The sequence below is a fragment of the Hemicordylus capensis genome, chromosome 2, assembly GCF_027244095.1.
Source record: "Hemicordylus capensis ecotype Gifberg chromosome 2, rHemCap1.1.pri, whole genome shotgun sequence".
Taxonomy (NCBI): domain Eukaryota; kingdom Metazoa; phylum Chordata; class Lepidosauria; order Squamata; family Cordylidae; genus Hemicordylus; species Hemicordylus capensis.
In genome coordinates this window covers 46214798-46228800 of record NC_069658.1, presented here as the reverse complement: position 1 = coordinate 46228800, position 14003 = coordinate 46214798, and the positions used below count along the sequence as shown (strand labels likewise).

The 14003-nt window shown below is 41.4% G+C and overlaps 1 protein-coding gene across 5 annotated transcripts in view; it reads right to left on the bottom strand.

Annotated features, from left to right (window-relative positions):
- The window catches only part of ARSB (arylsulfatase B), a 294461-nt gene that overhangs the window by 150224 nt on the left and 130234 nt on the right, over positions 1-14003 (bottom strand). The window contains exon 7 of one of the 5 annotated variants that reach the window (XR_008315997.1): positions 4000-4260. The exons of the other annotated variants lie outside the window; for them this stretch is intronic. The gene's annotated coding sequence lies outside the window, so the exon portion shown is untranslated. The remainder of the gene's footprint in view (positions 1-3999; positions 4261-14003) is intronic. 5 annotated transcript variants of the gene reach the window in all.

Here is a 14003-nt window from a genome sequence, read left to right as displayed (position 1 = left end):
AATTTCAATAATAATAATAATAATAATAATAATAAATATGCTATAAAGCAGTGAGATAAACAAACTGCAACTCCACTGGCACCAAAGTGCATAGTACTATTTCCAGCCATTCTGTGGAAGTGCCTGAGCTCTACCTATAGAAGCTGGTCACAGCAGGCAGCAGTTGGGTGAGCAGTGAACTGTTGCACTAGCAATGGCTAGCTGCAACTAATGATCTTAAATAGGACCAGGAAGAATTCTGCCTGGTATTACTCAGCCTCATTTCTTCCAACTGGGTGTGCTTCTGTCTCATGCTCCCAAAGAGATTCTTCTGTCTCATGAGGAGACCCTTCCTGACCAAGCTTGCAGGCTGCCAGCCGAACACTCCAGCACCACTGCTGCATCTGGATCTGGGGCTTGTGGTGGCATTGTCCCTGGGGACCAGACAGAGATGAGGGTGGTTCCGCAGTGGGGGTTAAGCCGGGGATCTCTGGAGCATGATCTTCTCCCAGTATAACCTCACCCAGCTGTTCCCTAGAGCTGTGAGGGATAGGTTGACAGGAAAAACTGGAGTGTCCTTGTTGCTAAGTGTCCAAGTTTTTTCTTCAAACTTAACAGCTATGAACTTTCCCCTCAAATTAAAGCTGAAGATGAAATGCAGTCCCATCCTCAGAAGTAAGTCTGGATGTGTTCAGTGGAGATCTACTCTCAAGTACATGTGCATAAGATTTCAGCCCTGGTTTCTGAAGTTCATTTTATGCGGACGTTTTTAAATGATATTATGTGAACAACATTCACTGCCAAAATAAATCATTTTCTGGTATCCTTCACACAATCTAAAGCACTGAAATGTATTTACAAAGAGGAAATTCAGACAGAATTAGCTCATGCAAAGGTCAGAATGTCAAGCAAAATTAGCTTTTGGACAAAATTGAAATGGGAAATCTAGGAGGATTTAGCTTAACTAGTAACTCAATATTAAGTTATATCAGCTTTGGCCACTACTTCTTCCTCTTTATATATATGTAAGATATGACATTGTGTAATAAATTGACATACTTGCCCCAAACCAATAAATGTGTGTGTGTCTGTATCTATATCTATATAAATATATATGGATATGATCTTATTTTGTAGAAATGTTTTCATGTTTTGCCCGTAACACTTTCCAGAGGTTCACTTGTGAAAATAAAATTCTGGGAAGCATCCACAAATATACTGTTAATCATATATAGACAGACACAACAGGATATCAGAAAGTAGAAGCAGAAAGCCTAACATATCCAGATAATGAAGAAACCTAGTTTGTCAAGCATATCCAAAATTATTTGGCTCAAAATTAAGTACTGAAATGGAAAAAGAACAATCATAGGAAACTATTTTGGACTTCTTGGATAAGGTACTGAGTGTGTGCAAAGACTATAAATGCCTTCAAAAGGCTTGCATGCCTTATTTGGAAGTTGTCTCAGTGAGATCATTCCTGACCTCCCAATTTATTAAGGCCTATTCCAACCACCCTCTATCTGGGATAGAAGGAAATTGAACTAGCTGTTTAAGGAGACCTTCTAAAGCCAAACAGTATAGGTTTTAAGGAAGTATAATAAACTACTAATAGTTTTAGTAATAATATTACTCTCTCTCTCTATATAAAAAAATACAGACCTTATGCAATTACTGTGAGAATATGTTGGTAATGTTATTGTATACTGTATCTTTAAGAGGCAAGCACAGAAGTCCTCAGGATGAGAAGACCATAGGAGAGGACTGGGGGAATAGTTCAGCAATATCTTGCGTGACTGTGAGTGGTTTGTTCATATTTTTACATGTATATCCTACTCTTCCTCGAAGGAACCCAAAGTGTGTGTACTTGGTTATGTTTATCCTATATGACCTATAGGTAATATAAACCATATATACTGTATATACAGGTGAAACTCGGAAAATTAGAATATCGTGCAAAAGTCCATTAATTTCAGTAATGCAAATTAAAAGGTGAAACTGATATATGAGACAGACGCATTACATGCAAAGTGAGATGTCAAGCCTTAATTTGTTATAATTGTGATGATCATGGCGTACAGCTCATGAAAACCCCAAATCCACAATCTCAGAAAATTAGATTACATGGAACCAAGAAGACAAGGATTGAAGAATAGAACAATATCGGACCTCTGAAAAGTATAAGCATGCATATATATTCAGTACTTGGTTTGGGCCCCTTTTGCAGCAATTACTGCCTCAATGTGGCGTGGCATGGATGCTATCAGCCTGTGGCACTGATGAGGTATTATGGAAGACCAGGATGCTTCCTTAGCGGCCTTCAGCAATTCTGCATTGTTTGGTCTCATGTCTCTCATCCTTCTCTTGGCAATGCCCCATAGATTCTCTATGGGGTCAGGTCAGGTGAGTTTGCTGGCCAGTCAAGCACAGTATACTGTATACTTTTCAGAGGTCCGATATTGTTCTTTTCTTCAATCCTTGTCTTCTTGGTTCCATGTAATATTCTAATTTTCTGGGATTGTGGATTTGGGGTTTTCATGAGCTGTACGCCATGATCATCACAATTATAACAAATTAAGGCTTGACTTATCTCGCTTTGCATGTAATGCGTCTGTCTCATATTTCAGTTTCACCTTTTAATTTGCATTACTGAAATTAATGAGCTTTTGCACGATATTCTAATTTTCCGAGTTTCACCTGTATGTTATGTTTATTTAACTATATAGGATGGGCCTATATGTTTCCAAGTCCTCTATGGCGCAGCAGGGGAAAGACTTGATTAGCAAGCCAGAGGTTGCCAGTTCGAATCCCCACTGGTATGTTTCCTAGACTATGGGAAACACCTATATCGGGCAGCAGCGATATAGGAAGATGCTGAAAGGCATCATTTCATACTGCGCGGGAGATGTCAATGGTAAAGCTCTCCTTTATTCTACCAAAGAAAACAACAGGACTCTGTGGTCACCAGGAGTCGATACTGATTTGATGGCACACACTACTTTATATGATTCCAAACCACAAAAGATAGAAAAGTGCCATTTTCTCAGGTAGGTTCCAGACCTCCCCCAGACTACCAAAAAATAAAAAAAAAACCCGAGGAAACTACATTACTGTCCCAGAAAATGTGGAACAACTCTCCCAATGGAATGGAAAAGTATGGAGAATTATACCTTATAGAGTTAGGAAAAACATAGTGTCACAGAGAGAGATATTCTTGTGAACTGTAAGTTGTTTTATATATGTGCACTTGTGTTGAAGTAAAGAGCATTAGTATAAGAAAACTAGACTGGAAATTATTCCTGTGATTGAGAGACACTGTGATAAATTAAACAACTCATGAGGAAATTAAGAGTAGAAAAAATGGGAAAAAGTAACCTAGGACAAAATACAGAATGATATCGCATACAAATATGCTACTTTAAATTGAGATATGCATTATTATTATTATTATTATTACATTTATATCCTGCTCTTCCTCCAAGGAGCCCAGAGCAGTGTACTACATTCTTGAGTTTCTCCTCACAACAACCCTGTGAAGTAGGTTAGTCTGAGAGAGAAGTGACTGGCCCAGAGTCACCAGCTAGTATCATGGCTGAATGGGGATTTGAACTCGGGTCTCCCCGGTCCTAGTCCGGCACTCTAGCCACTACACCACACTGGCTCTATAATTCAACCTTGAACTTAATTTGGCTTAATGCAGCTTCTACAAATGATTTTTTAAACATTTATCCATCTCCAGTAAAATTTAGCTTCCACACATCTCCCTCTTGTTGCTTTATTTCAATAATTTTCTCTTTAAAATTTCTTGTTTTTAAAATTACTCACACTGATTTCCAACCATAGTAATACTTTTTTTCACTGTTCCCACATTAATGCTCTTTACTTCATAAAAACATAAGAACAGCCCTGTTGGATCAGGCCCAAGGCCTATCTAGTCCAGGATCCTGTTTCACACAGTGGTCCACCAGATGCTTCTGGGAAGCCCACAGCCAAGATCTGAGGACATGCCCTCTCTCCTACCGTTATTCCCCTGCAACTGGTATTTAGAGGCATCCTGCGTCTGATGCTGGAGGTGGCTTATAGCCCTCAAACTAGTAGCTGTTGATAGACCTCTCCTCCATGAAGTTATCCAAACCCCTCTTAAAGCCATCCAGGCTGCTGGCAGTCATCACATCTTGTGGCAGAGAATTCCATAGGTTGATTATGTGTTGTGTGAAAGATTACTTGCTTCTGTTAGTCCTAAATTTCTTGGCAATCAGTTTCATGGGATGATCCCTAATTCTAGTTAGAGGGAGAAAAAAATTCTCTATCAAATTTCTGCACATCATGCATAATTTTATAAACCACTCTCATGTCTCCCCTCAGTTGTCTTTTTCCTAAATTAACAGCCCCAGGTGTTGTAGCCTTGCCTTGTAAGGAAGGTCTATGACCCTGATCATCTTGGTTGCCCTCTTTTCTAAAGAACCTTTTCCAGTTCTTTAATGCCCTTCTTAAGATATGGTGGCCAGAACTGTACACAGTACTCCAGATGTGGCTGCACTATAGTTTTGTATAAGGGTATTATAATATTAGCAATTTTATTTTCAAACCTCTTCCTAAAGATTCTAAGCACGGAATTGGCCTTTTTCACAGCTGCCCAACATTGAGTCAACACTTTCAATAAACTTTCCACTATGACCCCAAGATCCCGCTCCTGGTCACTCATTGACAAGGAGCTGGTCAATCACTGATGGGTTCCCCATCAGCATATATGTGAAGCTGGGGTTTTCCCCACCCCCAATATGCATCACTTTATTTACACTTGCTAACACTGAACCACATTTACCATTTTGTTGCCAATCCCACCCCCCCCCCAGTTTGGAGAGATCCTTTTGGAGCTTCTCGCAATCTGATGTGGATTTCACTACTCTGAATAGTTTGGTATCATCTGCAAATCTGGCCACCTTGCTGTTTACCCCAACTTCTAGATAATTTATGAACAGGTTAAAGAGCACCACTCCCAGTACAGATCCCTGGTGAGCCCCACTTCTTACCAAAGGCCACCTCCAACCTCAAAGGCAGAATGCCTCTGAGTACCAGTTACAGGGGAGTAACAGCAGGAGAGAGGGCATGCCCTGAACTCTTACCTGTAGACTTCCAGTGGCATCTGGTGAGCCACTGTGTGAAACAGGATGCTGGACTAGATGGACCTTGGGCCTGATCCAGCAGGGTTGTTCTTATGTACGTCCCTCCCTCCCTCCATTCTATTTATTTATTTATTTATTTAAATTTATACCCCGTCCAAACTTACATCTCTGGGCGGCTAGAGAACTATCTAACATTTAGAGAACTATCCATTTATTCCCACCCTCTGTTTCCTGTCCTGACCAGTTACCAATCCAGTACATATTACTGAGTAATATGTTGAAGTACATATTACTGAGAGATTATTATAAAGTAGTATATATATATTACTAAGAGATGGTGTAACATACTGACAAACCAACCATACAGGTCAGTCCTATAACATATAATTCAAATTGACTTGGGAGCTGATACTTCCATCAAAGAGGCATTACAATTGTCAACATATGCTCCTATCAAGATACTCCTGTTCCATGAGCTGATATAGCACAGTGGCTAAAGCTGTTGAACTACAGGTATGAGCCAGCAAGTCCCCAGTTAAACTCTTCTCCCAGCCATAAACAATGCTGCTATGCTGTTAGCCTCCACTCCACATTCATACCTACAATGTGGGTCACTAAAGCTAAATTTCTGAGGTATTGTAAGAACTGTTAGAACTGGGGTTCTCAAACTTGGGTCCCCAGATGTTGTTGGGCTATTGATTGACATATCTCAGGTTAAATTTTGTGCAGTGTAAAATGAAAACAATATCTTCTAAAGTTTTTTATAACTTGAAAGTTTAGAAGTTTTCACATCTTCAACAATGTTAACATTAATGAATGAATAAATGTAATAATCCCAAGGGAAACAAATCCTAGAAATACTACTAGATTATTTCCTTTTATACATTTGGTAACGCAGCCAATAAGATATGAGAATGTTTGGACTTGTTCCTAGGAATTGACTCAGTCATGAAAAACAAGCTAATAGCTAGTGAACATATTGGGGAAGAATTTGGGACTGTGCGTATGAGATGATGACATACTTTGAGTGGGTTATTACTCTGCACAAACAGGTCATGACATTGTTTAGACAATTACGTGTTCTCTCCGATGCACAAGTATTTTCAATATACAATGATGGAACCATCATTTACGAATGAGTGTGTAAACCTCAGTTTTGTAGTCAGTGTTTCCCACGGATTTGAATGTGGTGTATTTCATTTATCTGAATGTCCTGTGAGATATAAAATGTTCACATCATGTTGTTTACATAGACTGAGAGCTAACTCATGTTACTTGAGTACTACAGATGACTCCATTTGACTGGATCTCATGCCACTCTGGCATTAGGAGGATCAACATTATGGGTGACTGACATGGCACCTTCCCATCTGGCACAGGAGGGGTGATGCTGGTGATATGAGAAGAAATTTTGTCAGTATGAGTTCAGGACAAGCACTGCTGTGAATCCCTAAGGAATAGACTTAAAACTTGAAAAGGCCTTCGAAGAGCTTGCTTGCAGCTTGGAGCAAGTGGGATCAAGACCTAACCACATGTCCTCTTTCCCATATTGCTTTCAGGAAACTGCACAACTAACATGGAAGTGGGGGAGTAAGGGCGTGCATAAATACATAGTTAATCTATAACCTGGGGCCATAATCCAGTAGATAGTTAGGCATTATTAAAGTAAAGGTAAAGTGTGCCGTCAAGTCGATTTCGACTCCTGGTGCCCACAGAGCCCTGTGGTTTTCTTTGGTAGAATACTGGAGGGGTTTATCATTGCCTCTTCCTGCGCAATATGAGATGATACCTTTCAGCATCTTCCTATATCGCTGCTGCCCGATGTAGGTGTTTCCCATAGTCTGGGGAACATACCAGCGGGGATTCAAACCAGCAACCTTATGCTTGTTAGTCAAGCATTTCCCCGCTGCGCCACTTAAGGTGGTAGGCATTATTAAGCTTATTGAATTAAATGGTTGTAAGCATGTTAAACTCTGTGCTGCATTGTGGTTCTGATCAGCAGGAATCAGGATGCTTGGATTTCATAGGAGGATATCTGAAAGCATGCCTTATGCAATGGAATATCATTTCTTAAGTCTGTTTGAAGATGTCCATAAAACTAATTTTAATCCTTGTGTGCCACTGGTAGTGTATCTTATTTCAATATGATTCAGATTCTAAACAAGTTAAATGAAAGTTTAAAAACACTGCAAGGTATTAATAGCATACGTTAAAACTTGATTATATTTTATTTTTCGCTGTTATAGAGGATCAGATTAATTTCACATGAATAAAAATAGAGGCTATTGTATAAAATATAAAACCTTTCTAAAATACTGCTCCTTGGCACCTCCTTTAAAAAAGAATTTTAACTGAAAGATGAGGTGGTGGAGGAGGCGGAGAAGCAGCAGTGGGGGCTCCTCCAAGTCCCCCGCTGGCCTCCCAAATTACAGCCTGGGCTGGCTGCGGCCTGCTTTGGGCCTCTGCGCATGCCCGGGCTGTCATTTGGTCCGCCTTTTGGGAAGCCCTCCACGGGCTGTCATTTAAGAGGCCGGTGGGAGGCTTGCAGGAGCCCCCACCGCTGCTTCTCCGGAGCCTCCGCCACCTCCTCTAAAGGTATAGAGGCCGCTTTCTTTAGCTAACCCCTCAAGGATTCCCCATTACAAGTATATCTGAGTCGTCCTGTGAACCGGTTCTTTGAACCAGGTCCAGGTCCAGTTCGGACTCAGACTGGCGCCCCGCCTTGGGGGAGCCGATCTGGTTCAAATCTGGACTGCCTGAACCGGGCTGGTTCGATGTCTAACCCGGCTTGAAGTGAGACAACTCACACATCCCTATTATTCATGCTCTATTTTTACATGAAATCTTCTGTAAGGGATCTCCAAAATCACTTTTTAATATTTTCTTCAAACTAATGTAAAACCCACTACTAGTCTACCACTTTTTACAGAGAGAGAGAGAGAGAGAGACAAGGTAGTTGTAACTTAGTGTTGCTTCATGTGCTACCTATTGCTACCTTGTAATTTTAAAAGTTCTTGGTAGTTTAATGTGACATACTGTTGTCTTTCTCCCAGGAATTTAGGTTTCTAAATTCCTTTCTTTCTTTCCTCTAATTGCAGAATGCATATTTATATCTCAAATTGCTCTGGCAAGACTTAAAGTTCGGTTATCCAATTATCTTCACAGAAGGGTTATTCCAGGGGTTTTCAAACTTGGGCCCTCAGATGTTGGACTACAAGTCCCATCACCCCCAGTCACAATGGCCAAAGAACTTTGGCCATTGTGACTGGGGAAGATGGGGTTGTAGACCAACATCTGGGGCCCCAAGTTTGAGAACCCCTTTAATATTTCACTAGTAATTCTCTGGACGTGACTAAAAAAGCATCCCCCTTTACAAGTAAACCTGAGCCGGCCTACGAACTGGCTCAGCCCAGTTCAATGGCCGATCTGCACTGGGCTCGGTTTGGCTGGGCCCAAAGCCAAGCCAGCCAAATGGCTGGCTCTCACACCCCTAATGAATTATAATCAGAAATGCCTTGTCCTTTAGGAGTTAATCTGTTGGAGGCAGAGAAGAGGTCTGGCCAAGTTCAAGGTTAAAGTTCCTTTCTAATGTTGTCCTCCTACTGTCTGTGCTGCATCTGTTTGTTGTATACATAGAAGGGCTTTAGCTTGCACTAATACACTGTGCAACCTGCATAAATATTCACATTATTTTAAAAGTTTTGTAAGTTATCCTAAACTAACTTATCTGAACTAAAGAACACCTTAGTAATGCACTCTTTTAAAAAAGTATATAGGAAGCTGTCTTATACTGGGTCAGAGCATTGCTCCATCTAGCTTAGTACTGTCTGCACTGACTAGCAGCAACCCACCAGGGTTTCAGACAGATATTTCCCAGCCCTCCCTGGAGATGCCAGAGATTGAGCCTGGGACTTCTGGATGTAAAACCAAAGCTCTTTCACTGAGCTACAGTCCTTACCTAAGGTATTATTATTGATCAGTAATCCAAAAACATTTGGTTTAAGATTAGAGTTAAGATGCTTTTAATTTTCACTCATGCTCTAAAAGCATGGCAATTGCAGGCTAAGTTTAACTTCTTAACATGTTAACTTCTGCACCATATAAGATGTATGTATATTATGCTGGCTTTACAGATGAGGCCCCATACACACATGCTTTGCCTTGGTATTGAAACTTTACATTGGACTGGGGAGGGATGTGGGTAGGCAGAAATTCAAAATATGCAGCTTCCTCAATCACTTGTGTAGCAGATTTAACCCAGCCTTTGTCTCAAATGCTGAATAATCCTCTCTCTTGCTTTCACCTGCAAAGGCTGTTCCTTTAAACTTAAACTGTTTTACTTAAACTTAACTTCTTTGCCATGGGATATGGTGACGGCCACCAGCTTGAATGGCTTTAAAAGGGGCTTAGACAGATTCATGGTGGACAGGTCTATCAATGGATACTAGTCTGGTGGCTGTGGGCCATCTCCAGCCTCAGAGCCATGATGTTTCTCAATACCAGTTGCAGGGGAGCAACAGCGGGAGAGAGCACATGCACATACTTCTTGCCTGCGGGCTCCCCAGAGGCATCTGGTGGGCCACTGTGTGAAACAGGATGCCGGACTACATGGGCCTTGTGCCTGATCCAGCAGGGCTGTTCTTATGTTTTCTCAGTAGCTTAATCACTGCCACCACACCCACTTTTTAACATAGTTTAATCCCCACCCCACCCCACTCCGGTGTGGGTCAAATTCCAGGGAATTCTCCTTCTCTTTACTATTGGAAAAGCACACAAAAACCTCCATGTGCAAGCCTACATGTGATGAGAAAACTTGGTAGAGTTGCTGAGCAATCAAAGTGAGACATGTGTTGCACCGGGGGGGGTGGGGACTACCCTCTTTCCATATCCCCTTTCTTGAGTTAAAAATCGACTCAAAGAGGCTGGTTAAAATTGCAGAGGACAAAAGGAAAAATAAACTTTATTTAAAATACTACAGCCTGCTTCCATCTGAGGCTTTCTCAGCATTTAGTTACAGGTAAAAGGAACACTCAGTAGTTGCAAGACTACTTCAGTACTTCAGATTAGTTGCAATACTTCAAAAAGCACCCCAGTTGCAAGGAACAGGGATATAGGAATCTTTAAAAGCACCTTTAAAGGTTACAGAGACTTTTGTAGTGCCCTGGATGGATAGATGGGCACAGGCTCAGCATTTCTTAGCTTGTTACATTATGGATAAACTACAATAGAACAGTTGTAAGGATTTGTAAAGCACACCAAAGGAAAGCAAGAAGTCTAACATGAGGTAGCTAACAAACTGTTCCCTATTTAAACCTTTCCCCAAAGCCAAAGCCAAAGCCCTAGCTTCCTTCCTGAACTCACCAAATCCATGGTAGAGACTTCAAGCCCCTGCCATCCTAACTTCCCAGGATTGCAGTCCTCCTTGTTGCAGCGATTTGCCTAGCCAACAACCTGTTGCCAAAACAGCCTGACTCCAACTGAATACAAAGAATCCCTTCTCTTCCTGCCGCAAGGCCCTCTAGGTCCCACCCACCATGTTCTGAGTGGTTGATTGCTAGAGGTCACTGCCTGTCAGCCAAGACAGGGTGCACTTCCAGTTAAATCTTTAGGGGAAGAAGAGGCCATTCACTACAATTTGCTAGAAACTTTTTGGATCACTGAATTTCCAGGCTTTTAAAAAAGGAAAATCTGTGGGAAAGAAATGTAACAATGGCTGTTAGCCATGCTGATTATGTGGTAAAGGTAAAGTGTGCCATCAAGTTGATGTCGACTCCTGTGGTTGTCTTTGGTAAAATACAGGAGGGGTTTACCATTCCCTCCTTCTGCACAGTATGAGATGATGTCTTTCAGCATCTTCCTATATCACTGCTGCCCGATATAGGTGTTTCCCATAGTCTGGGAAACATACCAGCGGGGATTCAAACTGGCAACCTCTGGCTTGCTAGTCAAGTCATTTCCCTGCTGCGCCATTAGGTGACTATGTGGAGTCATCATATTAATAGGCAGTATACTTTTAATGTCAAATGTTTATGTTCAGATGCAGAATTCTAGTTGCTCATAGGTAACAGTGAGGTGTAGAATCTCCATGTTCAAAGGCAGTCTACCCCAAAATTCTAATTGCTTGTGGAAAGAATGGGGTGGTGGTGTTTCTTTCCAATATTTCTTCAGAGGTTCTTCAGACGGATCTAACTGGATACAGTGGGAAACAGGATGCTGGGTCAGATGGACTTTTTATCTGATGTAGGAGGGCTCTCATCTTCCTATTAAAAGTACATTTCATATATTCATGGAGAAAAAAAAATAATGGTGGCTCTTACCTATGCTGGCCAAATGGAGCCTCCGTAACCAGAGGTGCTGTGATATAGACCCTGCATATTCAAACACAGTCTATATGCCACCTTATGTGCCTGCACAAGCCCCCCTGCCACTTACTTGCCACCTCACCCTAGCAAGTTCCTGTGCCACTTTGCAACCACCTCCTGTGCTATTGTAAGTCCATTCACCACCCCTAAGCCTCATGTGTTCTAAGCCCCTTAACCACCTTGGCACCATCTTTCTGTTGGGAATTCTCTCTGGTAGGAGGAACCCCTTTTCATTATAGCAGAGTGCACAGAGGCACAACACAGCGAAATTTAGTTAGGCATGCGTGTATGCTGAGAGTAAAGTAACTTGGAGCCCGTTCATAGTTTCAAATCAATATATAAGGCATTTATTAGAGAACTCCATTCTAGATAGGAAAGTGAGGAGTTAGGATCTCTAATCTAGCTAGCTAGCTGGATGCAGATGGATTCTGCATCTTCTCTGCACACATGGTGCAGGGAGAGGAGCTTGCTTGTATGTTGCAAGGTAGAAGGGACAGGAAGAGAAGGGAGGAAGGAAGTTAGTCCCTAAGAGTAGCAATCTACATTCCAAAGGGATAGTGTCAGAGCAGTAGAGAAGGGATGACCAACGTCTTGACCCTCTAGCCCTCTGACTCACTAGTCTGTCCTCCACTGTCTTTGAGACAAGAGACAGCGCAAAGTCCTTAACTTCCAACACTTTCAAGGACCCTCTCACCTTGCTGGCACCTCAGTGGAAGGAGAAAACAAAAGTCCATACAAGGAAAAGGAGATGGAAGGAAACATTTAACTATAAAATTGCCAGAGGGCTTATTTGCTCTCCTTATTAAGCAGCTACGTTTTGAACCAGGAAGTCGCTCATCAGACCTTGCCAGAACTTGTTCCCACCATCCCTGACTTCAGAATCCTCAACAGACAAAATAGGTGCTCTGTGCTCAGTTGATTCTTCTTCATTGTTATGTGGACTTCAGAGGCTAATAACTTGGAAATAGTGGATGGATTAAAAAAAACACAGCAGGATCATACATCAGCACATACTTGAACTTTAAAAAAAAGTTCAAGTATTGGAAGGGACATTAAAAAGATTATAAGATGTGTTGTCAGAAGGCAAAACAAGTAGCCAAATGTAATTTTCTGTAATTTGAGGCTTGATGTTGAAACTGTTACATCTCAGCCACTTCACATTTTGTCTGCACCAGATCTGGAGCGGTGCTGCTGCTTGTCACCGAATTGTTGTTTACAGACTTGGGCAGATGGATTTTATGACCAATAGAATGTTCAGGGCTTACAATGGAAGAATGTTGAAACAACCCCTCACATTATCTACCTTGGCATTATTGTGACTACAACTCAGAATATTTAGATACTGCTTTACAACAAAAAGCATTCAAAAGCAGCGAGAGAGAGAGAGAGAGAGAGAGAGAGAGAGAGAGAGAGAGAGGATGGTTCCCTGTCCCAAAGGGGCTTGCAATGGGAAAAAAAAACCAAGGGGGACACCAGAACTGAGAGGGATATGCGGGATTGAATAAAGACAATTGCTCTCCTCCTGCTAAATATAAGAAAGACACTGCTTTAAAAGGTGCCTCTTTGCCTGTACAGATGAACTGGACAAAACTAGTAGTCATAATCCAGCCAAAGTTAAACTATTTGTGTGTTAGACTGTTGAGATGGGGGACTTCTGGAAAGTCTCAGCTAGCTGTAAATGTCCTGACCACATCACAGTGCACAAGCTACAACAGCCATGCACCGAGCAAGGAAACCATATGGGGTAGGGAGGATATTATATTATTCTCTTTGTTACCCACTCTTTGCACATAGTGGGAGCAGAATTGTGGCTTAAAGTTGTGTTCTCAGCTAGCAATCGAAACAAAATGTTTGCCGTGAGTATATTCAATCCATGATGCAAGGGAAAAACTGACTGAATAACTTGGGTCTTAGCTTGAATGTTCTAATTGTCAAGGACTTCAACAAGCACTGGATCTGTTACTGACTTTGCCAATCATTTAGGCAGCAAAGGGCTGATACTTCCACACAACTGTCTTTGAGTTGCCTATACAACAAGAGCTGTAACAACTGCTAATATGCAGCCTTTCGCCTTCAAACAACAGACTTCTATGGTAACATGCACATAGATGGCCAATGATGTAATCTGGAGCAATTCACAAAACCCTAAGCTACTTTTTAGGACAACAGAAGCTTTCATTTATGTTCTTCATTTAGCATGTTCATGCCATTGATCAATTTGCACTTTCGGACTATGTCAACCTTTATTTCTACCATGCAAGATTCTAAAGGAATGTTAAACTGAGTTTTACCCCAAAGCATGTGTAGACATGTTTACTTGAAAATATGCCTCTGCAAAAGAATAGAACATGCCTTCCTCAAAATAGGTTGTGAAAATATCCTTCAGTTCAATTCCTATATACTTAAATGCCGCAAAATGGTTTCTACCTGTGCAGTTGATTAGGATGTAGATGCACACCTGCTTTGCAATGTTCATCCAGGGCACATCAAACTGAATGGATATATCTGGTGTGAATGGCAATAGATATATAAACCA